Source organism: Propithecus coquereli, unplaced genomic scaffold (assembly GCF_000956105.1).
Source record: "Propithecus coquereli isolate 6110/MARCELLA unplaced genomic scaffold, Pcoq_1.0 Scaffold725, whole genome shotgun sequence".
Classification (NCBI taxonomy): Eukaryota; Metazoa; Chordata; class Mammalia; order Primates; family Indriidae; genus Propithecus; species Propithecus coquereli.
The window spans coordinates 785,818-812,473 of NW_012153341.1; the positions used below are offsets into that span (position 1 = coordinate 785,818).

At 50.1% G+C, this 26,656-nt stretch overlaps 2 long non-coding RNA genes across 2 annotated transcripts; both read right to left on the bottom strand.

Annotated features, from left to right (window-relative positions):
• Positions 1-235: 235 nt before the first annotated feature.
• Positions 236-7,696, bottom strand: LOC105824237. The gene is made up of 5 exons (XR_001138188.1): positions 7,632-7,696; positions 7,427-7,515; positions 5,080-5,155; positions 3,319-3,446; positions 236-512 (listed from the first exon to the last, which is right to left on the bottom strand). It is a non-coding gene; the product is annotated as an uncharacterized LOC105824237 (long non-coding RNA).
• A 16,366-nt stretch (positions 7,697-24,062) lies between these two features.
• LOC105824238 lies at positions 24,063-25,623 on the bottom strand. The gene is made up of 3 exons (XR_001138189.1): positions 25,471-25,623; positions 24,599-24,910; positions 24,063-24,165 (listed from the first exon to the last, which is right to left on the bottom strand). It is a non-coding gene; the product is annotated as an uncharacterized LOC105824238 (long non-coding RNA).
• Between the last annotated feature and the right edge of the window lie 1,033 nt (positions 25,624-26,656).

The window sequence follows — 26,656 nt, forward strand, 5'->3', positions numbered from 1 at the left end:
TTTAGCTATGCAGTTTGCTTTGCTGCCTGTGTTTTTTATGGTAACTGCCCCTTAGTTTTCATCTGAGGAAATTAACCAACACACAACCTATTATAGAAACAGAAAAGGTGGCCTGCTCAGTAATGCATTTTTTAAAAGTTATTTTTATTTTATTTACTTATTTATTATTTTATTTATTATGAAATAATTTATATGCTACAGAATTCACCCATTTAAAGTGGACAATTAAGCGGGATTGAGTAAATTCACAGAGCTGTGCAACTATCACCGTAATCCAAGTTGGGACCATTCAGTACTGCACCATTTACTTGTCTCTTCCCTCGGTGGGACCCCTGGCCTCGTGTGCCAGTCTTCACACTTGCAACACTGCTTCTCTCCCCAACGTGCTCCTTTTGCTGGCGCCAAAGACCGCAGACCTGGGCTCAACCTGCTAGTGTGTAGGATCGATTGTGCCAGTGAGATCCCTCCTCTGAGTGGATTGCGTCATGCAGAGATTTCTAGTATATGCCAACCTGGCAAAGGAAAAATATTAAAACGTTGGAACATTTATTTGACAGAGAGAAGAAATTTCACTTTTGGGCTAAAATTTCTCCATGGGAATCTGATCGTGTTGTTTGGAACTTCTTCATTGCATTATTTGGGCTTATCATATAACCTCTAATAAGCTATGCTGGAGAACTTGGCTGGACATAATTTGAAATCAATTTTAAATTTCTGGTAGAGTTTTGGGCTAGGATATGGTATGGCCTTAGAGACCACTTGATTGATTAGAAAACGTATATAGACTTGTGGTCAATTTCAAATGCCCTCACGTGGGTGAACACGTGGCAGACCACCCCGATATCGGGGTGGATGGCCAGAGGGCAGCTGGAGTCCTACTAGGAACCAAAGACTCTCTTTCTGTTGGTCAAGGGCTGGGATATCTGCATCTTTGGGCTTTGCTCTGTCTCCTTTATTTTTTGATGGGCTTCCTCTGCTCAAACACAAGCACACATGAGGTCATCACATGAATGGAAGCCCAATGTCCACCACCATGTAATGCTGTGTGCATATGTCTCTGGGTGTCAGTCCTGCAAAAAAGCTGGGTGGTGCCAGTCAGTACCCCCAGGTCTAGACCAGGTGTGGATAGTGTGGCTGGTCCTTTGGCAGGACCGTGGTGGTCCTTGCTCCTTGGAGGAATCTATTCCAGACATAGCAGGTTAGTGAGACCTGCTCCTTTGGCAGGATTGTGGCTGGGGCAGTTCTCAGAGAAGGGATTTGTCACTAAGCCAGTTACTCCAAAATGGATACTCCCCTGACGTCACAGTGCCAAGAAGACAGACTGCTGTAGTGTAGCTACGGTCCAAATTAAAGACGATAGGAAGAGAAGAAAAAAATAGAAGAACATCTGCTAACCTGGAAATAATTTAAGTCAGAGATCTCCTAACTTTGCAAAGTTGTACAACTTTTTTGTGATAGGCTAATTCTAGAAATTTCTTCCCACTCACTCCTTAAAGATTTAAAATTAGAGTTAGCTGTCTTTCATGAGTTTCAGAGGATTTCCCAAAATGTACAGTATTTCTAGTAACAGCCAAAGGTATACCTCCCCATCCCCAAACCCTGCGTGTAGGAATATTAAAATCTGTGCTGTTTTGGATTCTCCTAAAGCCCCTCTCTAAGCATTTGTGGAACCCGGTGGCCAAGAGTTTGAGATCCAACGAGGGTGGCCTGAGCCAGCTCCCTCTGGCTGGCAAGAGCTTGCTGTTGAATATCCAGGAATTTAGCAAGTCAGCTGTTACACCGCTGGTAGCTTTAAATCAGCCTTGGCAGGTTATTTACAACATGGAAATTGACAAATCCTAAAAATTTCACCCCTTTTCTTCATCGCAGAGAGTTGGTTTACCAGCATACCTCTAGTTCAAACCCGGCTCCAGCATCTACTAGCTGTCTGCCTATGGGTTAGTCATTCAACGTCCTTAGTACAGTGGGGACAATCACAGTATCTATCTCCTGGAACAGCAGTCCCCAACCTTTTTGGCACCAGGCACTGGTTTGATGGAAGACAAGTTTTCCAGGGACTGGGGATGGAGGGGGTGTCGTGGTAGGGGGGTGTGACGGAGCTCAGGGGGTGCTGCACCACCCGGTGTTGCGCAGGCCACGGACCGGTAATGGGCCACGACCCAGGGGTTGGGGGCCGCAGTCCTAGAGGGTTACTGTGCCGCCTGCATGAGGCAGGGCACACACAGGGTGCTTAGCACATGCTCAAACACACTGGTTACTGTGTAACTAAGAACAGCAGTGTCTATTTACGGAGGACAGCGCTCAGAGCATGCTCAGTCCACATGGGTCACTATGTACCTGAAAGCCAGCCAAGACACAGGACCCTGCGCTGCCACTGAGAAGGACAGCCCAGAAAGTGCCTTCTGCAGAGACGTGGCTGCAGCAACTCAAACACACACCTCCTCAGGAAAGGTGATTCGGTTGCCATCAGGGCCACAAAAAACAACAGCCTAATCTAAAAGGAAAAACTTCCAGGAAAATAGATTTTTCTGCCTCCTTGCCTCCCGAAAGCTCTCCCCGAAGGCACAGAGTTTATAATTGCAGTAACAAGGAACGAGTAGGGCAGAGGCCGAACTCTTTTTCATTAAGGAATGCTGTGTCCAAGGATGGCAAAGTCCTTTTTGTAACTCACAATGGTCTTAAAAAACAACCTGCCACGCTGGCGGCCTGCGTGTCCAGAAGGGCGGGTCCCAACCACAGACCCGCTCAGTCATCCAGGGAGACGATCTGGGCCTCAGGCTGGGGAGGGGCCAAGGGATCCGGCACGGTCCAGTCCTCGTCCTCGTCGGTCGGTGAGGGACGCTGCAGCCAGGGGTCCAGGCTCAGGGGACCCTCATAGCACCGGGGAGCCGACAGGAGGAAGGTGAGGTTTCCTTACAGGGAGCCACGTGCTGCTTCATCTCTCACCCCAGGCCTGGGAGCCTCCCCGCCTCCTTCTGCGGGACGCAGGGCCCACGCTAGCCGTCAGCTTGCACAAAGTGCGGTGCTGGAACCCTGACTTGCTCGCTTGGAACTGCTTAACGCCTTTGAGCCTGAGATCCCTCCACTCGGAGTTGCAAATCCTGATGCCTGCCTTCTAGACCACAGCACTACTAAACCAGGTGTGGCACCTGCCCAGTGCTCAAAAAATTCAATTTATTTTCCCTCGTCATTTCTCTCTTCTTTTCTGGCTTCCCTACCTGCCCAGCCCTGTGAGAACATAACCAAACCCGTGAGGAATGTACAGCCCCGGTTTCCCTCCCCTCGCTTCTCAACCTCCAGTGACCCAGTGACATGGACCTGTCAGTGGTGCCGAGCGGTCGATACGTTCGCCATCGCTGAGGATTCGACGGGGAGCTCACTGACGAGACTCTGACTCCTCCAGTTGATGGGACGTGTGTGTTCCTCTGGGGCAGGCCAGGAAGAATCTAACAGAGAAATTACAGATTGTGGTAAGTGCTGTGAAGAAAGCAAACGAGACGCGGAGACTCTCACTGCTCCTCAGCACAGAGGGGGGGCAGGGCTGGTGATTCCATAGACACTGGACAAGGACAACTGTCCAAGTAGGTGACATTTCTGCTGAGACTTGACAGATGACAACAAGGTAGCTCTGAGAGAGCAGAGACCTGGGAGAAAGACACACATGTGCGCACACACACACACGCGCACACACACACACGTGCACACACACACACGCGCGCGCGCACACACACACACATACACACACCCCCCAGGCCAAGAGCCCAGCGAGAGTTGGGACCTCAGGGAATTCTAATCACATGAAAACACAAATGGACATCACTCAGTTCTTGATGACAAGGACACATGGGTTTCGGTATCACCAGTTCTCCTCTTTTCTTGGGGAGGGGGTGCTACTGGCATCTGGTGGGTAGAGATCAGGGATGCTGCTAGCCATCCTACAATAATTGGGCAGCCCCCCACAAGAGAATTATCTGGCCCCCCAAAAAATGTTAACAGTGACGAGGTCGAGAAACCTTGCACAGAAAATGGAATTATTCAGTCCATCTAAATGCACATGTTTTCAAATGTTATTTTAAAGGTGAAAGCATGGTATGCTGTGGTTGTTCTTTTTCTCCTGCTGCCCTGATAGTCCTGTAATTTAACACTCCTGGTGATGACAGTCCCGCTGTGCACCGCACACGAATACTTCACAGGTCCTCCAACACGCCAGAGGGCGAGCCTGGCGCACAGCCGGCCGCAGGGAAGGAGCAAGTCCTCGCGGTCTTGTCAGTGCCCTGAGACCCTGCTTTCCTCGTCTAGCTTTACCGGGAATTCTACCTGTCCTCCACTCACGGCGTTGCTTAGTTCTTTGACACTGGCCCAGTGGGAGGGTAAAATCTAACCCACGTGACTTTCGGTCCTTGGCATAAATGAAGGGAAGACTCCGCATGGGTCACGAAGGTGAGCTTGGAGCTGAAGGACACGGTTCTTTGTCACTGAGTCCAGGCAGGAAGCCACTGAGCTGAGGAGTGCATGTGAGAGCCCTTTGTAAATCGGCAAGCTCTGACTCTGCTCTGAACTTGCCGGGAAGAGTCTGCCTTCTTCAAAGGCTGGGCTACACTTACACGGACGAGCTGGATGCATCTGTGAGCTGCAGGAATGACAACCACCCCGTCTCCGCAGGGGCTGCTCAAGCACGTGTGATTCAAAGTGGGCTCAGGGTGAATGGGCCCAAGAATTGTACGAGCAGACTGCACGGGCCTCAGGAAGTCAGCATCAGGTAAGAAGAGGTAAGTTTCCTATGAGTTTGACAGAAGCTTCCTTTAGCGCCCAGGTTCTGAGGGTGCTCAGACAGACACACATACACATGGACATACGCGTGCAAACAGCCATGTGGTCATTGAACATGGTACAGCCACGTGGCAAACACACTTCCTTCCATCAGGTGAATCCACAATTTCAGACACTGCTTATGGACAAACTACTAACTGTATACCACATTTTAGATTCCATTACTCTACACAAGGGTCCCGTAAGCTAGACATTATCATTTTCCCTTTTCCAGATAAGTAAAAACAGACTCTGCACACTGGGACTTACCTCTGGGTGCCCGGCAGAGGTTCAAACACAGTGCCTCCTCTCTTCATTAGGCCATGTTTTGGAGAATCCAGAAGTCCTAAAAAATAATGAAAAAACTATACATAAAATCTAAGTGTTGTGGTTACATCTGAGGATTTCTGGGTATCTCATCTTGGCTCTCTGGAGTCTTAAGTTTTTTGCCTTAACTTGACTATCAGCGGACTGAACTTGGCTGTCTCCGATTTTGGTACCTCGCCTCCCTGCAGCGATGATTGTGTGATCTGCAGCGTACCCTCAGCCTCTAAGACACTCCAGAATGGGTCGACAATTCTAGAAGCTGGGTGATGGCCAAGTATAGAATATTTCATCAGTTCTTCCCGAAATATGTTCCATAGAACACGGAGTGGTGAAAAATGGGGTTGTTTTGGAATGCTTTCTTGCTAGTGGAATAAATTCGCATGCCCACTCTGAATGCAGAGTTCCTTGTGCCGCTAAGTGCTGGAGCTGGTTGGGTCAATCTATAGACATACGTACACCCAGGCATTACGTTACAGAAAAAGAAGGTCTTTAGGTATCTCCAGGACGCTGTGAAAAGCTGCAGCACACAGTTGCCTGCTGGGTGTACGACTTTGTTTCCTGCGCCCCTCCTGAGTGTGGACCGGGCACTTGGGGAGCACAGCAGTGTTCTGAGGGTCTTCCGCCCCCTTCAGCTGTTTGATATTTTTGGTTGTCGTTGCAGGTCTGTTTGAGCCCCGGTCTGTCTGCAGAGCTCATTAGGAGGGAAAAACTGCTTCTAAACTAGCAAGTGACAAATTTTCTACACTGATACAGGTGCCAGAGGAGCAGGTCATTGCAGGTGGCTCCTGTTTAATCACAGTAAACACCGCTCCTGCGTTGACCCATCACTTATCAACAACAGCTAAACTAGATGCTATTTAATCATGTAACCCGGAGCGCCAGCCACCCTCTCTGCCCACAGAAACATGACGATCCGGTTCTTTAAGAAATATCTGAAGAATTCAGCTGCCAGCAGATATTGATCAATTTCAGAGCTCCTTCCCCAAATCAATAGCAGCACGCAGGCAAGACTGCAGCCTTGGGAAAGAGGGAGTTGATGGTCTGAACCTCCTTTTAACAGTCAGGTTGTGGGGGCCCCTGGTGTCCAGGCTGAAGGACAAGCCCACCCTGCCTGGCCTCGCAGCTTGTCTTCCAAGGTGCCGTCTGCATGAAGACGTCAGAGATGCTCCTGGGGGACATATATTTATGAACAAAAGAAAAACTTCTATTGGGCCCCAAACTATGTCTTCATCTTTCTTATCACCTAAGCGATTTTAAGTTGATGCGTTTAATGAGATCCGCGTCGTTCAGATAGACTTCAAGCTGTGACCCAGCAAGACGATACCAATCCAGCCTAACTAAACACACCTCCCGATTTTTTTTAAAGTGCTTCATGCCACATAAATTAGGCTGCCATTGAGATAATTGGATCCTTGTGGCTCTTAATTTTTCACAGATACACTATTTTGAAAATAAATCATGAACCATCATCTTGGAATGTTAAAGGCAATTCACATTGAATATGCTTTTCTACTTCAAAGCATGCGTTTGTGTCATATTTTTAACAGATAATTGACAGAGGCGGGGCCTCCCTCGCTCGCTGTCAGAACCACAAATCTCAAACAGCCACGTCAATCCAAAGTAGACAGAATCCTTTTGACTTTTTGTCCATCATCTTTTCTGAAAAATGTCCAAATATTTGTCTAAAATAATTGGTTAAAACTGTTGTTCCAGAAAGCATTATTTTTTTTTTTCCTGGGCATTACAAGAGTCCATTCTGCGTCTGCGTGAAGGCTGTACATTTCCAATACACAGAATATCTCAATGGCCATTCAGTACAAATGAATAGGCTTCTCTGATGTATAAAGAACTCGATTACATGTTTCAATAAAGAATGAAAGTGTGTTTTCTTTTTCAAAAATATCTCTGCTTTTTGCCTGCAGGTAGCATAAACATTAGCACAAAGCAAATGGCTGCACTGCACTCCTGCGTAGCATTTGGTTTTAAAATGCTAATGCGCACACCCTCGCCATGTTGCTCCGCACCCTGAGCTGTCAAATGGAAAGAATCAAAGTTACTGGTAATTCTAAACGGCCGGCTAACCAGGTGTCTGTCTTGACAGTAAAATGAAACAACGTACTGTATGTATGTCAGGTAAAAACACATCGCCCGAAATTCATTTCCTCCGCTTCTGGGGATCGCAGCACCTCCATGGTTTTCATCAGGCAGATGGAATGGAAAGAGAGACATTCGATAAATAAAGTGGAAGTGCTTTCTGCAATTATGGAATGTTAAATAAGACGCTACTTACTGGAAGGCGAAGGGGCGGGGCATGGGAGGGGCAGCGGCAGGAGAAAGCTGCAGTCGTCCACGTGCTCCCAAATCTTCCCGACATCCTCCCTGAGGAAACGACACTTTCTTGGAGGGGCTCTTTGTGAGGCATTTTAGTGATTGGAGTGGAAAATAAACACATTCTAACGTGAGCCCCCAAATGAGCGGTGGAGGTAACGCCTTACCTTTTCGCCTCGATAACCCGCTGGCCTCTGTGGGCTTCTGACTCAGTGGCTCGCGGGGCACCCAGCTGGGTGTCTTGCTCCTGCAGCGGTTATTTGATTAGGAGTGACATTGTGTGGACCGGATGCCACGTGAGGCGCATATGGCTACTGTCAACTCGCACTGTAGCAGAGCTTCTCGAACTTGAAGGAGCTCACAAACCACTCAGGGACCTTAATGAAACACAGATGATACTTAGCAGACCGGGGACAGCCCGAGAATCTGCATTCCTATGGAGCTCCCTCGGGATGTGGGCACTGCTGGCCCTGGGACCACGCTTCTAGCAGTGAAGCTCAACAGTCTGAAATACTTCTGAGTCTATAGAAAAATGAGGTATCGTAGAGATGCGTCTTTTCTTGGAGCACAAGCTTTCACCTGTGGGTTTGTCATGTGCCTCCTGAGGCCTATAGTAAAAAGTCGGCATCAGTAATTAAGTAGCAAAATTGCAAATGTCATTTTCAAGGATACAAGCAAAAGGGGAGTCAGGGCCCATCCCCTGCATCTGGTTCTTGGGTTCAAAGGAAGAAGGTGGATTTACGGCCAATGTCCCAAGAACGAGCCTCTCGGAGGGCCTGTTCCTTTGTGGCAGAGGCACACCACGCAGTGTGACTGTGCTCACGCAGGATCACCTGGGCTCTGTCCACAGCTGGCCGTACTCAGGGGAGCCCGCTGTCCACGAGCACGCAGGGTCCTGGCAGGAAGGACTGGGAGTTGTTCCCTGGTCTGTTGCTATTTTATCTCCTCCCTCTCGTTACTCTTCTTATTTTGCAGCATTTCTTCTTCTTCCCTCGAGACTGACTTAACAATGCGAACCCTCACGTTATAAATGGTGCCAGGAGCAGACGGCAAGGTTTAACTTGGCGCCACTGGGGGACGGCACAGAACTGGCCAGCTTCGTTTCCTGGTACCTGCAGCGCAGCAGGAGCGGATTTGACTGGGTCCCCCGCAGGCTGATCATCAGTCCCCACTTTCTTTTCTCGGTTCCCCGTCACAGACCTCAGCGAGCCCTCGTCGCGGCTCAGCGCGGGTGCCTGACCTGGGCGCCCACTGCCCGCGGGAGGAGGAGGAACCCGTGGCTCCAGCACGGTGGCCAGCTGGTCTGCCGAGCACCAGATTTCACGTCAGAGCTCAAATCACTGTTCTGTTTTTCCCCTGAAGATATCCCTCCTGCAAGACTCGCTATGCCCGACCTCCCCTAGACCTTTAGTTAAAAGGCGCTTGTTTTCGATGTTGGGGACTTGCCGGCACTCTGCCTCTGCCAGGGATCAAATTTGCTTTTCACACGCCACAGCTGATGGCCTTGATGTGTTTCCCGTTGCCGGTGGCTCTCGGTGAGCGATAGTTCAGCCGGGAAACGTGTCTTTTGACTCTCCGTGATGTTTTCAAAGGTAGGAACAAACCCCGCACTTTTTGTTTGCAACCTGCCGCGGCGGCAGATTAAGCCGTGATCGCGGGGGAGGAAGATGAGAGACGAGAAGGCCCGACGTCCTGGTGCACTCACTTCCCAGAGACCACAGCAGACGCTGCCCTGCGGCCCAGAAGTGGGGCTCTGAGCCGGTCCCCATTTAGGCCCCGGCTTGGGTGACGATATGCTGGTGGAGTTGGTTCTGATCACCAGATAGGAGGGGCCCCCACGGCCCCTCGGCGGCGAGCACCTGTGCGCTGTGGCAGGACACTTCACAAGTCGCCTGGCGACCTGACCCGAGTTCCCACTCCCCAGCCAAGCAGAACCCCTGCCTGCCACACCGGGTGTCACAAGTGCCTTGGGCAGGGGGCATGGGACCACAGAGCCCCGTTCCGCATCTCCGAAGGGTGCGGAAGCCAAGTGCTGGGGAAGGGGGAGAAGGCTAGAGGGACAGCGGGGCGGGAGGCCAGCCCGGCTCAGCCCGAACCACAGGCTGGGTTGGGAGCTCTCGCTTTCGTGGGAGAGAGGAACCACCACAGGTGGAGGCTGCGGGTGGCCCTGGAGCCAGAATGAGGCCTGAGAGGGGCCGAGAGCCCCGTCCCTGCCGCGTGCATGGACCGCCGGTGCTGCAAGGCTGGAAGGAAGGAGCGGGCAGCCGGGGAAGGGGCTGCCAGCTGGGCTCTGGACCCAGCACAGGAAAAACCTTCCCACCCGCCCAGGTGCTCCAGTCAGCTGCTGCAGCCAGCGGTTCAGTTCTTAGTCAGTGTCCTTGGAGCGTCAGGAGGCAAATGCAGCCCCTTTGTTGGGATTTTCTCATATTCCAGATGGCAGCAGATGTCTCACTGAGGGCAGCGTGGACGGGCGCATCGGCAAGCAGAGGGCAGCACGGGTCTGGCGAGTGCAGTCGTTGCAAATGTGACAGGGAGACCTGGTGTGAGTGTTCTGCTCCGAGCCCCACGCCGCACTCGACCCCCAGCAGGTGCTTCTCATCTCCTCGCCTCTGCCTTTCTCCACAGTGCCGGGATGGACAGACGTCGTCATTCTGGGCTCTTCGCGACCCCACTCATCCACTGCATGCTCCGTGTCAGGCACCACCCTGAGCACTTTACAACGGGGCGTGCTCGCGATCCCCACCTGGCAGTGGGGAGAGGAGGGCACAGAGATGTTAGGCCACTTCACAGCCAAGGTCGCAGGGCTAGGGAGGCGTCGGGGAGCCCCGCGGCCTCGCACTCCGTGCCCCTCACCGTTTGTAAAGCTGCCTCGGTGCTTCTTTTAGGCTGCCAGGTGGAAGGCTGACCCTGGGGAGGGGCCTCTGTGGAACGCAACACAATTCTCACTGCTTCGGAGATGGAGAGAAACGGAAAATCCCCACGTGGCATTTAAATCTAGGTACAATGAGCTATTGGCCAGGCGATCAGAGCAAACGCTCTACGTAGAGATTGTAGTTGGGTCTTGAACCTCTCTGAATCCCGAGCAGAGGGAGAAGTGCGGACACAGACACCGATGCTGCAGGGTGTGACTTGTGACTTGGTTTCTGCGACCGTCTCCAGGTGGGGCCCAAAGGAGTCTGCATTCTCGACCTTCCTGCGGGCCACCGGCTCGCTGCTTTTCTTTGTAGAACTAGCTGAGCCCTGGGCCGGCATAGTGAAGATATTGGAAGCAGTAAATGAGTGTCTGGTCACGTGGCTGCTGAGTAACGTGCTATAATTTGGCGCATGCAGTGAGGCACGGCTGAAACAGTCGCAGACCGCTGCTAACCAGGCGCTCGGCGACCACACAGGCAGAGCACTGGGTTGCATTAAAAATCTATTAGCAAACATTCCGCGAGATCAATATGACACCACTTGTTCCTTCTCTTACTTGCAGGTTTCTGACATCACCCCGTAATTGCCACGAAGTCTTGGAGTGGAGAGAGCCGTGAGCACACAGTGGGCGCTCAATACATGTTTGCCAAATGAATTGTGCCTATTACACCGTTCAGAGAGATGCTTTATCGACTGCTCCATCTTCAAGAAGCAAGGAGGGCAAGCAGCTTATTAAGGGCAGCACAATATCTGCAAAATTCCCGTCTCCCTGCAGACCCAGCCTTCAAAGTTTCTGCTGCAAGGAACACAGCTCTCCAAACCAAGAGCGCGTGCGAGGACTGGCTTGTCCCAGGCCGGTGGAAGCCAAAATCATTCCTGTAGGCCGTGTGGGTTCTCAGGTTGCTGTTGGGGCCTGTTCCTGTTTCTAAATGAGATCCTGAGCAAATAGCATCGAGAAGGGAGAATTCTGAGAGTCTTAAAGTTTCCACCCGAGTTTCCCGTTCGGAATCCTTCTCTGGGCCCCACTGCCCGTGGGACTGTCCGGCGACACTGTGTCTGACCCACTCAAGGGACCGCATGCGTGTGTCAGCTGCTCTCCCAGCTCCTCTGAGGGTCTGCAATGGGCCAAACCCAATCCACTGCCTGATTTCATATGACCTGTGAACTAAGAATGTTTTTTCATTGTTTTTAGGCCTTACATTTTTAATAGTTTTAGATTTAAAGAATAATTGAGTAGGTTGTACATAGAGTTCCATATACCTGTCCCTGCTACCCATGGGGCCTGGCACATGCTTCCCCTATTACATCGGACATTAGGTGGCACATTTTCTAAAACTAGTGAACTAGTGTTGATAGACTATTATCAGCCAAAGTCCGTAGTTGACGTTACGGTTTACCGTGCGTGTAGCACTTTCTGTGGGGTTTGGCAAACGTACGATGACGTGTACCCACCGTCACAGTGTCACACCGAGTAGTGTCACCACTCCCAAAGTCCCAGGTTTCACTTGTTCCAGAAACCAAAAGGCCGTAATATGTCCGATCTATGACAATTACAGGAATTTAAATGACAATGCCCATAAGTGGCTTTATTGGAAGCAGCCACCTCTGTCTGTTTACATGTGTCAGTGGCTGCTTCTGCTCCACACAGTGGATTTGAGAAGCTGCAACAGAAACCTCATGGTTTCTGGCCCTTTCCGGGAAAAGCCTGCTGACCCCTCGTCCAGACCAACAGCGCTAGAAAGCCCAAGTTGTCACCTCTTGGCATTTACTGAAAAGATTTGTTGCAGTCGATCTCCACTATTCCCTGACTAATTTAAGACACAAACACACTCTCAGAAAAGTCTGCAATGGTCTCTGTTGTCGGCTTTCTCCTCCGGCCCTAGAATCGCTTCCACCACTTTTCCGAGGGGTCTTTATCACTGGTGTCTTGTTTTTTTCAAATAGTGAACCTCTGACTAGAAGTGTACCTGGGGATGAACCTCGCCCAAACACCTGTCCTCCTTCTGGAAGGTCAGCGCTGAGCCCTTGGCAAGTCCTGCGTGACACGAGTGTCCTTGTTAACCTGGGGCCTCGGGCCACGCAGTGTCAGCTCAGCCTACGGAGGGACTGGAGACAACAGTCGGCTGTGACCCACCCCGGCCAGTACCTGACCCCGAGGCTCAGGTGAGCTTTCCCGGCTGCCGACACACCCTGCCTGTTGTCACACATTCCTGCAGGAGGGGTAAATGATGTCCGCAGGACTCCACCAGGGGAGGACAACGGGAGGCTCGTACCTGGTGTCCTCTGGACCCCGCTCCATCCGTGCACATCTTCCCTCGGCCAGTTTTAACCGCGTCCTTTCATTGCGATAAACCGTGACTGTGAGCGTAACAGCTTTTCTGAGTCCTGCAGTTCTTCTAGTGAATCGTCAAACCTGAGGGTGGTTCTGGGGACCTCCCGACCCAGGAAAGGTTGTTGGTTTGATGGTTTTATTGGAATGTGAGGTTAATCAAACACGGAGAGGCATACTTAGTGGCAAAACTATTCCAAAACGCTCTCTCCGGCGGTGTCAAGGTGAAGGCCTACTCCCCAGTCTCCCGCCGCCACCTGTTTCTGCTGTCTCTATCGTGAGGAGGAGACTCTGTCCTTGCCTTAAATTACTTTATTTCTGTCTCTGCTGTTTTGGAGTAGATGTTATCCCTCCATTTCAAAGATGAGGAAACTGAAGCTCAGGGAAGTGGAGCAGCCTCCCCCGAATTTGAAGGTCGTCGAGTGGCCGAGCCGAAGAAGCCCAGAGCTGAACGGGCGTAAAAGAGTTTTGTTTGCTTGACTTTTCAATTACAGATTCGCTTTCAAAGTTTCCGGGAGTCTCTTGGATAAAAAGTAACGTGCAATCTTTTTATTAAAGGTTTATTTTGACCAAGTGAGACGGAGAAGAAGAGTTTCAAAAAAGATTTGGAAGTTCACATTTGAAAGCGTTTGTAAGAGCAAGACAGAAATCCAGGGCTTTCTGTCCTAATTAGAACTGAATGTTAGAATGAATTGGCATTGGGTCACTGTGACCCATAAAGCTGGGCTCTTCTCTTTATAGGAAGCTTTTGTTGCTGTTTTTGGTGAAAAGAATGTCTTTCAGAAATCTGGAAAATGCAAAAGGAAGAAAGAAGGGGACTGCTCCCCCAGTCCCTATGGGGCAGATGCAGTCGACTTCACATTATGGCACATTTTCCACTCTATAGAAAACAGAAAATAATTTATGATACGGTTATTTCATTTAATAGTCGTTCATTGGCTGTTAGGGCTGTTCTCGGGCCTGGCTGCAGAGCAGAGTCAGAATCTCCGGGCACGGGTGATGGTTCGGCATTGAGAACCGTCCTGCATTCAACAGTGTGGTGCACGGGGTCGGGTGCTGGGTGCTTATCTAATATGTTTTTCAAAGACTCCAATGATATCTTGGATTAATAAGTTTATCTCCTATCGAGGCTGACATTTTGTGACACTTTCGCACATCTGGGGGTGAATGTCACGAGCACGTGGGTGTCGCGCTCTCGGCCCCACACGCTGGCCGTGAGGTCCTTGGACGCCTCTTCCTCGTCAGCGACTCTGCAGCCGCGGGGCTGGTTCCTGCGTGCAGGCTGTGGCCAAACAGCAAGCTGAGACCACGCTATGTTGCTTTTCTGTAGCCACATTTTTCTCTTGCTGAAAATGGTCTAGTGTCTTGCAGTTATCTTTATTTCATTATTTTAAGTACTTGACAAAATGTGTCTAAATTTGGCCCATTTTTACTGACTTTCCTTGAAATTTGGTGAATCCTTTCTGCCTGTATTCTCAGGTCTTTGTTATGGTCCTGGCAATCTTTCTGTAATTACGTCATTAATGATTCATTCTATTTTTGGCAGCTCTGGTATTTTCCTTAGAAATATCTATCATTCTTAGCAAGGGTTTTCTTATCTATAATTCTCCATTTATAATAGCATATATTCAACTTTTTCATTAGTATTATGTGAAAGCCTCTCAAACCTTCCATTTCTCTCTTTGCCTTCATAGACATCCAGTGGAAACCTGGGGGAAACTCACTTAGGGAAGGACCCGGACCAGCCCCGTCTCTAACTCCCCTCGCTTGGCTTCATTGCGGGGAGTCCAGAGAGTCCTGAAGAATCCCCAGCTTGATTTACACATTTCACAAATTTTCTTCTCCAAATAGCTATAAGAACCCAGCTTTAATACTATAATAAAGAGAGTATTTCCCTGTGCCAAATATATACAGTATACTAATCAAACCGTTCATTCTATAAATACCGCCTTCTACGTATCAGGAGATTCTCTAGTTATTGGGATGCAGAACAAAAGACAAGATTTCTGATCTTGTGGGGAGAGAGATGATAAAAGAAATAAGTAAGTCACACCGTGTATGAAAAGGTGACCCATCCTCAGGAACAAAATGGAGAAGAAGAAAAGTCCGAGCAGTAGAGAGGGGACAGGCGCGTCGGCAGGTGGACGCCAGCAGCGGATTTGTGAGGGGTAGGCTTGTGTTCTTCTTTGTTCAGTTCTGAGTCGTCGACCCTCAGGAACAACACCGGCCAGCTGCTGGGCTTTGTTTCGTGCACACTCGTGCATTGCATGCAGACTCGTCATTCCGGAAGTGTTCTGGTTGGAGACCCTGTCACATCTTGTCACTTTACGGCAAAGCAAATGATGCTCTGAGCAATGTCTCCTTCCCTGGATTAAATCTCCCCCTTTAATCTCATCCTCCCAACTTCCATTGCCACCTCGGTGAGCTTCCCTGGGAGTCTGCCTTTGTGTGGTCTGAACCGTGCAACCACCAAGCAGAGCACAAACCTCTGCTCCGCCACGAGCTCCCCCGGCGGCAGGCAGGACTTCTGCCCTGGGGCACTCGCAGTCGCCCGGGCGCCCCCTTTCCCACTTGAGTGTCGCCTGAGAGCAGGTTGGCGGGTGCAATGGACGGTGGACGCCAAGTACTTTAAAGCCTCCCGGAAAGAGCGTCTTTTCTTAAAGTCCGAGACACAGATGATATTTCACAGCTTTTCCCCATGGGGAGTGTGGTTGGCAGAATAATGCTCCCCCCACGCCCACATCCTAACCCTGGGAACCTGCAAATGTCAACTTACAGGCAAAAAGGCCTTTGCAGACGTGATTCAGTTAAGGGTCCCGAGCTGAGCTGATTCCCCTGGGCGGTCTGGTGAGCGCGGCGACCACAGGCGTCGTCACAAGGAGAGGAAGGAGGCGGCGGAGGGGAGCGCTGTGATCGGAGCCTTTGAACAGAGGAAGGGGCCGTGAACCAGGGTGTGCAGGTGGCCTCCAGAGCCTGGAAGAGACAAGGAAACAGAGTTTCCCTGGAGCCTCCAGACTTCTGCCCCCAGAACTGTAAGATGTCAAATTGCTTTTGTTTTAAACCACCGAGATGGTGCAATTTGTCACAGCAGCCCCGGGAGGCTGAGGCCGTTTTGGTTCCCCCCAGCTGTGCCAGGGCAGGCAGAGGAGACTCACAGCTGGTCCTGGACAGTTCACTGGCGCAGACTCGTTTTCTGGGTCCCCGAGTCCCAGCTGAAGGCCGCACGCCACGCTCCGTGAGACAGGGTCTGGGTTTGCCTCGTTCTCTGCTGCGTCCTTGACGACGCCAGAACACGCCTCTGTATCTGTGCAATGACTGGAATAAATGTGGTCAGACAGAAGCCCTGTGTTAAGAAGAAGGTCTCAAGAGGGAGCCTGGTTTCACACCTGGCTTTATGCCAGGTCTGGCCTCTCGAAGGCCAGTTTTGGAATTCCCCACACTGCCTGGAAGGGGACTGTGCCCAAGACGAGTCCTGAAGTTTAAGATTCTTTAGTGTCATGCGAGAGCCCCCTCTGTCTGGGAAGGTGAATTCTAACAAGCTCCTCTGCACCCTGGGAGACCTGGGTGCATCAGGAAGCGTGGGGACGGCCACCCTGCAGAGTCTCTGCGACCTGGGGCTTACCTCCACCAGGTATGCGGAAAGGTAAGTTCCATCCATCCTAAGGGAGCCGGCATTTCGTATTTTCCCCTTTGATTCTGCTATTTCTGAGCACCTGGGAAAAGCAAACCAGGCCTAGGTATGTCTTAGAATCGAACCAGGAATTAGCCATGAGCAACTGGACCCTCCGGCTAATGAAGTCAGAGCGAGGCAGAGCCCGTGCCGGAGCCGTCCCGGCCAGACAGAGCTGTGTGTGGACTGCAGGGCCTTTCTGTTCCCACGAAAACATATTTTGTTCCCTGCATATGTGCTTTTCCCAGGCATTTGTCCTCTCTAGCATCTTAAAACATGGCAGTGCTGGGTATTAATTGTGAATGAAAACCGTACGGGTGGCGAACACACCGTGCAGAACCCCGGCCCCTCCCAGGGGGACCCTTCGCAGAATCCAGGAGCTGTCGCGGCTGACCTGTCCATCTCTGCGCTCCTGCCACAGAGCACGTGTTGACATCACAGAGGGGCTTGGCGTCCTCCAGGTCCCTGTGACTAGAGTCAGATGTCCTTTCTCTTAAAGAGATAACCTTTTGCGACAGGAGAGTAACACACCAGTCGTATTATAAGGATTAAATCTTTGTGCTAGAAGAATGATTTATGCTCCAATAAAGCCAAACAAAATCTAATTGGGTATGGTGAGGCCACCAAAAATTATGTGCACAATGAAAAACAGAACAAGAACTAATTACCCCGGTCCAGTGTCCCATTTAGCTATAATTCTACAGTCAATTAGTATTCAGTTTAATTGTACAATTAATGAACATATAAATTAAATTCATAGTTTATTTCTACCACTGAATTACTTACTTGAATTGCCTCTTTGGAAAAAAAGTAAGCAACTCAATGCGCACATTATTAAAATGAGCTGGTAACGCGCATTCCAGGCACGCATTAATTGTAAAACAATTACTCCACTATTACGGCTGGGATGCTGCTTGTGTTATTGCGAGCTGAATAATTTAATTTTCTCTTAGCAAATGAACAGGTAATAGTTTCACCGAGTGACACACAATTCTCCTGGCAGATTTCAAGACTTCTATGGGCAGATCCGACGCCACCCAGCGCCTGGGAAGGCAGCACGTGAGAAGCAGGGAGTTGGATGAAACCCCTGGGAGAGGCAGCCAGAGAACTGATGTGGGTGTCTCCCGCTCTGGGGGAAGAAGGGGGCGAATAAGCTGATGGAGAGATGCCAGGGCCTCGCCCGCCCCCGCTGGCTGGTGAGTACAGAAGGAGAGATGGTAGCGACGGCAGCCCCATCGACAGTGGTTTGTGTCCTCCCTTCAGCTCCCTGGAAAGTCCTTCTGCAAGAATCTCCTGCAGTCCGCGATGGATGGGCACGCGTCTGTGCTCACAGGCAAGACTCCTCCGCCAGTCATTGCAGCCGTGCCAGTGCGGTCGCCAACGAGCCTCCCCTGGGCATTCAGGGGCATTCAAGGTTAAGTGACGTCCTGTCGTTAGAAGGGGATGGCATGGTCCCCTTGGTGAAGCACAGTAGGGGGGGCCTGAAATCTTGCAAGATTCAGTGAGGTGGCTGGTTCAAAAGTCCTGTCATAAACCATCCCCCACTCAGCCCCCAACCAACGCCATGCTCGCTCTGGGCACGCGCGGTGCCCAGCCCCTCCCTCCCTATCTTCTGCCAGGGCGGGTCTCCTTCCAGCAGAAGTCCCCTCTGGTCCCTCAGGAAACTGTTTCGATCCAGCTGCCCAGCCCATTCTCTAGATACACTTTCTGTGATTACATTCACCTTGGGAATCCTAATTTATAAAATTAAATCCTTGCTACATTCTGCCCTGAAATGGTGCAGACTGCTTGGATTAGAATCGCAGCTCTGGCACCGTCCACGCATGTGACTTTGGGCAAGACTCCACTAATGCCACACTTCCTGATCGATGGAATGGAGACAATAGCATTTTCTCTGGCCAGGGGAGAGAATGATGGGGAAGGATGGTTTCTTGGAAGAACAAAGAACAAGTGTAGGAAAGAGCTCAGAAGACTGCAAATGTGTCCCTGTTGTTAAGATGCAATCAGACTGCTGGTATTACGCCTAAATGGTGTCGAACAGCGAAAGTCCCATAAAACCAAATGGCTAAGGGGACTAATACAAACCAGATATTAGGGAGGGTGGAATCAGACCCGCACGGAGAAGAACATGGCCCCGGAACTGAACTTCCACCAAACCAGATTTTTTGAGATTCGCTGGGCCTGTTAGCTAATGGTCTGATTTCCATGTTTGATCACAGTCATCTGCCGCAGACAGAAAGCCGCTTGGATTAACCAGCTCGCACACACGTGTTATATACTCAGGACGGCTGAGCGACCTTGGCTTAGTCCAGGTCCACGGATGTCTCCAGACACGTGGCAAAGTAAAAACTGGACAGGACAAAGCAAAACAGGCCGGGAAGACTTTAGTGAAGACCACTGCAACAGGGGACAGAGACTGAGCAGCTCCAAGAAGACAGAGGCAGGAGGGTGTGCGCTGAGTGAGCCAGCGGGCAAGACAGGAGGGTGGCAGCGGAGGGAGGCTGGCGCGGGATGCGACCAGCAGAAGCGGTCCGTGGGCCTGCAAACGTTCCTCTCTGTGATTAGGCACCTGTGTTTGCCCGCGTGCGCCCGTGACAGGGGGGCTCCTGTTCCCCTGCAGACGCCGGGAGGTCGGACTGCGCGCTGCTTTGTCGTCGCATCTCACAGGGATGGCCCTGGGTCCTTGAGAAAGACATTCCGTCGGCTGTAAAATGGGCAAGAGCCTGGGAGAAGATTTACAGCTCAAAGGGGTAGAAAAAGAATTTATAACCACAAGTTTTCTAAAGTAAATGCTCTGAGAAAAGGGATGTCTGGGGCTGATAGGAAGAAACCTGCCTAGAGTTTCATCAAGCGGGGAACGTCAGGCCGTCCTGGCCACACGTGAGTGGGCTGCAGGCTGGTGGCTGGGGGACACCACCAGTTGCTAATCCTCCCGTGGTCTGCTCCAAGGATGAAATTTATCTTCCAGGCAATCAGTCCCCCAGTCTTAAATGCCTGAGCCCTAAATTCTTAGCAATAATCTACAGCATGTGCTGGTTCAGTTCCTGTTATTGGCTGTCTCTTAATAACCTTCAGGTCAGGGGCGTTATTGATGCTCCAGCTTAATTCAAATTATAATGGGATAAATTATCTGCCATCTACAATCCTTGTTTATTGAATTTTGTATGATCCATTTAATTTAGGCCCTCCTATCTCTGAAGGTTGAAGCCTATTGAAAATCCATCTCTTTATCCTCTCCTGACCTAATTTATGTTTTCCCCTTTAACTTCTCCACCTACCTTTATTGCTGCCACAGCCTCGGAGGCTCCATAAGGCAGAGGCGGGTCTGAGAAGATTAACATTTTTATTGCCTTATTCGGTACCCTATCAAAGCCAGGCACATGCAAACAGGGGACTTGAGATGCTTGGCAGTGCCCCTCCCTGGGCCTTCTTATTCTGCCCAGCGACATGCGATCCCGTTGACCCAATAAACATTTCCTGAGCGTCTACTCTGTATTTTAAAAAGTATGTTTGAAACAGTGTGCTTTAACAGAAAGCATGGGGACCGCAGACACAGAGCAGGCGCAGATAATTGCCTTTGAGGAGGAGGTCACTCAGCTGGAGTCAGATGGCCCTGGGCAGGGTCTGTCAGATGCAGGTGGGGGGTGCAATGAGCAGAGAGAGCACCCCCGGGGGGTGAGGCAGGGAGGGGGAGCATGAGGGAGGGGTCCCCTAAAAGGATTTGAAGTGGGCCCACACCCCCAAGCTTGGGTTATATTTGGAAGAAAGGAGCTCAGGGCAGACAAGAGAGATGATAGTAATGAGGGAATTTCTTGGGAAAAGGTAGAACGGTGGTTTTGGAAGGAAAAGAAAATTCCTCAGAGGGAAACACCCCCCAGCAGACACCCAGTGGGCAGTTTGAGGGAGTGCGGGCCACCAAGCGCGGGGTGTTGGAGAAATCCCAGAGATGAGGAACACTTACCGTTAGCAGGCAGCCAATCGCTCATAGCTGATCGCAAGAGGTTTGCTTATTAATAATCGAAATCCGCAGCCTTCGTCCCGCATCGGAAACATGGACATCAAACACAGGCTATTTGGAAGTGTCTTCCAGCCCACGATGTGATGATGATAAAGCGTTTGCTGTTTGGAGAAAGCAGATGATTCGGGCAGGTGTTGATGGAAATGGTCTGGGAACGGACATCAGTGTCTTTTGCCCGTCACCGGTGAGGCTCGTGATACTGGTCCCGAGTTCACAATCGATGGAGCCAGGCCCGTCACGGGGCCACTGCCCGGCTCTGCTGGCTCATGCCATTTCATCGCAGGCAATTAGAGTGACTGACAGCCCTAATTAAGCTCTTATCTGGGCAGGCCCCTCCCTGCCGCATCCTGGCAGGAGCAGCGGCCCTGCCTCTGATCGCTTTGATTAGGTGCTTTCTCATCACGGTGGTTTTAGGTCTCGTCTAAATTTCCTCGCCACCTTTAACGAACATTCTCATCCCGTCTCTGTTAATGATTTTAAGATGCTGGTGCAAGGCACCTCCTAAGAAAACGAAAAAGTTACTATCTTGTCAGTTAAGTGGGCTCATCGTGCAGAAAGAGGGTTTTGCATCAGAATTGGAAGACACTTGGAACAGCCTTTGATTCATCGATTTTTTCATCTCTGACAGTATTGGTGTTGGCTGCAGAAGCTTCTGAGAGCAACCCTTCCCTTTCTGCCGGTTTAAAAAGAGAGGCATAATTTTTTGAGCCTCTGACAGCAGACTTTTTGGAAGGGATTGATGGAAGAAAATTGAGGGGAAAAATGCCTTAGCATTTTTAAATATTTGAGGTTTTCTGCCTTCTATGATGGAGTGTGTTTAAAACACTAATGGAGAGTCAAATCTCACATGACTTCCTTTCTGTTGTGTTTCCCTTCCAGTTAGACGCTGTGAGATTTTGAGCAGAGTCCGTGAGCATCCTGAAGGCTTCTCTTCACCCATTGCTTCAGTTGACATGTATTTTCTCTGTTGACGATCTCATTTTGTGACAGGCACAGTGCTTTTGGAAGTGCCTGCTTTTAGGACAAATCCAATATGCACAGTCTCCCTTCCTTGTTGCTGCCCAAACCCAGACGTTTCCAGTGAGGGTCGTCTCCCACTTCCCACGGCCTTGGCCTTGGCTGTCGCTCTCCGGACCAGCCCTGAGCCTCTAGGGCATGGTTTGCTTTGACAGCCCCTGGCAGCCACTGCCCTGCGCCACACTTGTTATGCTGCGTCCGATGGCCTCCGTCAACCCGCCCCTCCCACCACCCACCACCGTTCAGAGGCGTCCGTTCCGCTGCCACACAGCCTCGGAGGCAGTCTGGCCTCACTGCCCCGACCTGGCTGAACTTCCACCGCCACGGATGTCACTCTACATCCTTCAGGGCCTGCCGAAAGTTCACGGGGACCTAGAGCCCCCAGGATGCCACCTGCTTCCAGCTTAAAGCAGCAGCAACAGAGTGACACCCTGCGTGCCCTGAGCCCTCCCAAGCCAGCCCTGCAGTGGTGTGGGAGATCCACGGAACCTGGGCTGCACCCTGCGCATTAAGACTGCAGGCGCTTCACAGAGGAGGGTACTGAGGCTCAGCCTGCCACGGGTCACGCAGCCACCTGGTGATCTAGGGCAGGCATCCCGCCTCCTGCTGTGACGTCCTCCCAGCCATGTCACGCATGTTGGCTCTACTCATGCTCAGCTGAGCTGTCACATAACGGCTCCACCTAAGGTGATCTGATCCACTCTTTTGGGCCAGAAAATCCAGAAGGTGAGGACAGTGGTCTGTGTTTCCTACTTGCTTCAGCGAGGGCTTTACAGATGCCGAAAGGGTGAATCTGTAGCTGCAGAAAGAACCAGTTAACTTGTGAGTAGTGTGGAAATTAGCCAACCACATACCCTGCTGTCTCTCCTAGCTGCTTGGGCTTCAAATGGAAAAGAATAAAATGACAATATTTGAGCCATATTCTGCAAACGTGACTTGTCTAATTTGTTTTCTGGAACGTGACTTCCATCGCGAATGCGCTGGACGCACTAGCGTGAGATGCAGGACGGAGGGGAGGGGCGGCGGTGCTGGGAACGCCTGTGACGATGAAACCCGACCCCCGAGCCTCCTCTGTAGGACGCCTTTCAGCCGCCTTGTGCTGCCAACACCCTCACGGTCAACAGCGGCTTTGCTGAAGGGTCCAAGCCAGAGCCTGCTCACTGCCTTGTTCGCCTCCTGAAGCAGTTTTGTTGGGTTTAATTGATACACTGGGGAAGGGCTTGAATCTGTCACCTTCCTTTCTATAGAGGAGAAAATTAAGGATGTTTAAGGGTGTTTATTCCCCAGCTGGGTCTTACACTGTGCAGCCATGGAGGAGGCCGTGCCCCCGACTCTCTACGCTGAGCCTGTGGCAGGAGGATGCTCCACTGCGCAGGTGTGGAAGGGTCAAAGCCACGTTCACGGCACAGGGAAGGGCCCTGATGGAGGGTTTTCCTAAGTTTTCAGAAGGGAACAAGTCAGAGATCCAGCCAGGAAACCCGTGCTGTAGAGGAAAAGCTCATCATCATCTTGCAAACTGCACTGACAACACGCAGAACTCACTGCACCTTTGTTGAGCACTTACCATGTGCCAGGTACTATGCTAAGGGCTGTTATCTTCACAATAATCTCAGGAGGAAAATTTTGTGCCCACTAGTTAGGGATGAGGAAACTGAAAGTCCAAGAATTTACATAACTTACCTAAAGCTGCTGGCTGCTAAGCGGGAAAACAATATTTTGAACCAAGGTCTTGCAGACTCTAAGCTTGTGTTTGCAAAAACGGTGCTGCCTGGCCTCGCCTTCCGCAGCTTGCCTTTGGAACCTTGTGCCAAGAGGCTATTAAATTGCTCGTAGGTACATTTCCTGCAATTAGAATGTGCTCGTCCGCGCGGCACTGCGAGGTGTGCTCAAGTCCTGTGCAGGCTGCGCCTGAAATGAGAATAATAACAGGCTTTGCCTTCCCTCCTTTTGAAAATGAAAATTGCTTTTTTTCTACATACATTCATTTTAAACACACTCATTTCCAAATACGCATTCTAAAACGACATGAAAAACATGTATTCTGTAAAATCGCACCATCAATTGGCAAGTGTTCTTAGCATTTCGGGGAGGGGGACTCGGTTACATTTCCCGCCCTCCGCAAATACCACATGCACGTCTTTCGCACGCACTCGCTCGGTGCGTGTGATGGGGCTGCGAGATAAGCACACAGTTTGGAGGCATCGTCCGTGTTGATGGTCACAGCACTGCACATGGTTGTGAGTGGCACAGAGCTGCACGTGTACATCTGCACCACAGTTCATTTCTCTAGCCTCTCACTCGTAAACATTTAAGTTGTTTCTAGTTCGCTCCTATTATAAGGAGTTTTGATGATGGACTTTCAACCTATATCTTTAGCATCTGTCCACTTACCTTAAAATAAGTTCCCCAGTACTGACATTTCTGGACCAAAGACATACTTTGGGAGGAGCTAGAATAAGTATTGCTCCCATTCTTACAAGAAGAATAGCTGGATACACGGCAAGTGCGTACTTGTCTTGAACCCATTGGAGAACTAAGGTCGAAAAGCAAGTGACCCAGAATCTGGGGAGAGACAGGGGCCTGCAGGGAGCACCCGGCCATGAGCACGTGCTTACCTGGGCAGATGCCATATTTAATAAGTTGGTGGAAGACTCTTCCTGGCTTTTTCTCTAGAAACCCACCACGTGTCCACAGAGCAGCGAGAGAACCCAGAGTCAAAAGGACGAACAGTAAAGTGGGACCCTGAACCGCATCCTGAAACAGGAAACGACGTTACTGGAGAACCTGATGAAATCTGACAAGGCCTGGAGTTTAGTTAACAGTAATATGCCAATGTCAATTTCTTAGTTTTCGCCAGTGTCCCACGGTCATGTACGATGTTAATGTTGGGGATACTGGGTCTACACATGCAGGAACCCTCTGCACTGTTTTGCAGTTTTTATGTAAATCTAAAATTATTCTAAAATAAAAAGTTTAGTTTAAAAACTAAGAGCTTTTTTTATTGGGATGAAAAATCTTATTACAAACTCATCAATTAGCAAAAGAAAAAACACCCGATTACACTTTGGTAACTTTCTTTGCCACATGTGCCCAGTGAACTTTATTTTCAACTTCAAAGTTCTTGATAGGAAAGTTCTCTTAGGAAAACCTACAGGTTTCCCATCGTTCAGTTCCCTTTGTCACTCACCCTGGTCATGGTGGTTTAGGGTACAAAGCAAGTCCCAGACTCAAGGCTGGGTCCTGGGCTCTGGCTTTCCAGCTCCTTCCTTCATCTGCCAGGGACTTTGCCCGTCTCAGGAGATCATCCCTTGTATTTGGAGGAGTCCAAGGGGGAGACAGCACTTTGTTCCAGCAGCTGTCCTGTCCTGCCTCAACGGACAGGCTGGTGGCTAAGATCGTGGATGTTGCACCCTCCAGCCTGGGTTGTGACGACGGCTCTGCCCCTTGCTGCCTGGTCACTTGGGCAAGGGAAGCTTTCCATGCTCTCGTCTCCTCATTTCTAAAATGTAATAGGAATAATAACAGAGCTACTGTGAGGACTGAGTGAATGAATACAAGAAACACTTAGAAACAATGCCTGGTTTAATAGAAATTAATCTTATTGTTCTGTTGGGGTTGCTATAATGATAAACAGAATCCAAGTGGCCACCAATGATAGGCTTAGCCTGGCCCATGTCACCCATGGGCATCTGCAGCTCTGTTCCATTCGTCTTCTCTCTCTGGCCAGGGGTGGGTGGAAAAGTGCAGTGAGACCCGAGCCCGGCGTAGGACTGGGGCATTGTGTGGGACTCTACACCCCAGCCAGGAGGATGGAATCCGCCAGCCCCACTCACACTCCGTTACGCAAAGCAAGTCCGGTGGACAGGCCTGGGGCCAATGGTGTCAACGGGGGCAGGAAAGTGTAGTCCTGTTACAGGGAGAGAAGTGAATAATTGGAAGCAATAAAACAATTGGCCGCAACTCTTGTGATTAAATGTTATCATTCCTGTGCTTATAAGTGCAAATCCCCACAGCCAGTTCTTTGCAATAAAAGAACGTGGTAATTCTCCTTTTACTTACCTTTGAAAAGGGCCTCCCCTTCCCTTCAGTCTTATTAGCAGGGTTTGCAACTTGCATAAAACAACTTTCCTCTTGTGCATGAATGTCTCTATCCAATCACTGGAGAAGAGACACAACATTCCATCAAGGCAGCTTCTCAGAATGGATTTTTGAAGGAACAGGCATCACTAAGACAAAATGTTAGAAAAGTTCATTGTAAAATAGTTTCATGACAAGGTGTGACAGCATTTGATTCAGAGAGAAAGAGGCTAGTGTAGAGCCCAGTGTGCTCCTGTCCTCCGCAATTGTCTTCTTGGGGCCTCCTGGTCTTGTCCAGTTAGCAACAAACCAACCCTGATAGTCCTGGAGCACTGTGGGATTCCCAGTCACTTCTCACACAGAGAACATCGAGTCCTCTCAGATCCCAACTCCAGGCCACACCCCCACGGCCAGACGTGTACTACGCAGCACTCAGGTCTTACGGGGAGGAGGGACGGAGGGGAGGTGGAAGGATTTCATGGGTATTTAAAGTTGAACATTACAGATCCAAGACCAAATGCCACAAAGGTGACTTCAGAAGAAATAATTTAGTTGTAAATTTAAGGGAATGAATAATCAAGAATTAGCTCTCTGATGCATAAATTATGCCCTCGGAGGATTTTATGTCTTAATTCCCTGACAATAAGCATGATAATCATCTCAGATTCTCAAGTTAGCCATTAGGAGCACTTGAAGTGCCAGTTTTTCTGCAAGCAGGACAAGGAAGAAGCCATTTGGTGGTTACAGTCACATTCCAGTAGAACTCTACACAGCATTGATATTCATTCTCAGTGGTTATCAAGGTGACATCTACTGAATAGCCCAGATTTATGGGAGATTCATTAAGAAGTCAGGCGGTGACGCTGGCACCACACCTGTCTGACAGTTAATGGCGTCTCACCAGGAGAGAGCTGAAGGTCCAAAATGAACTTACCAGAAACTGCATGTTTGAGGTAGAATTTAATATCCATTTCTCATCTAAAACCTAAAAAGATATCTTGATCATTTGCAAGTTAGACACAATTTATTGGTGATATACCTCTAGTAAATGTGAAATATATTCACACATGTAAACAAAAGGTACACACACACATGTACATTTAACCGTATATGCATGTATCTCCCGGAAGGTCCTCTCCTCTCTTCCGCGGCCGTTGGCTTCCTGAGC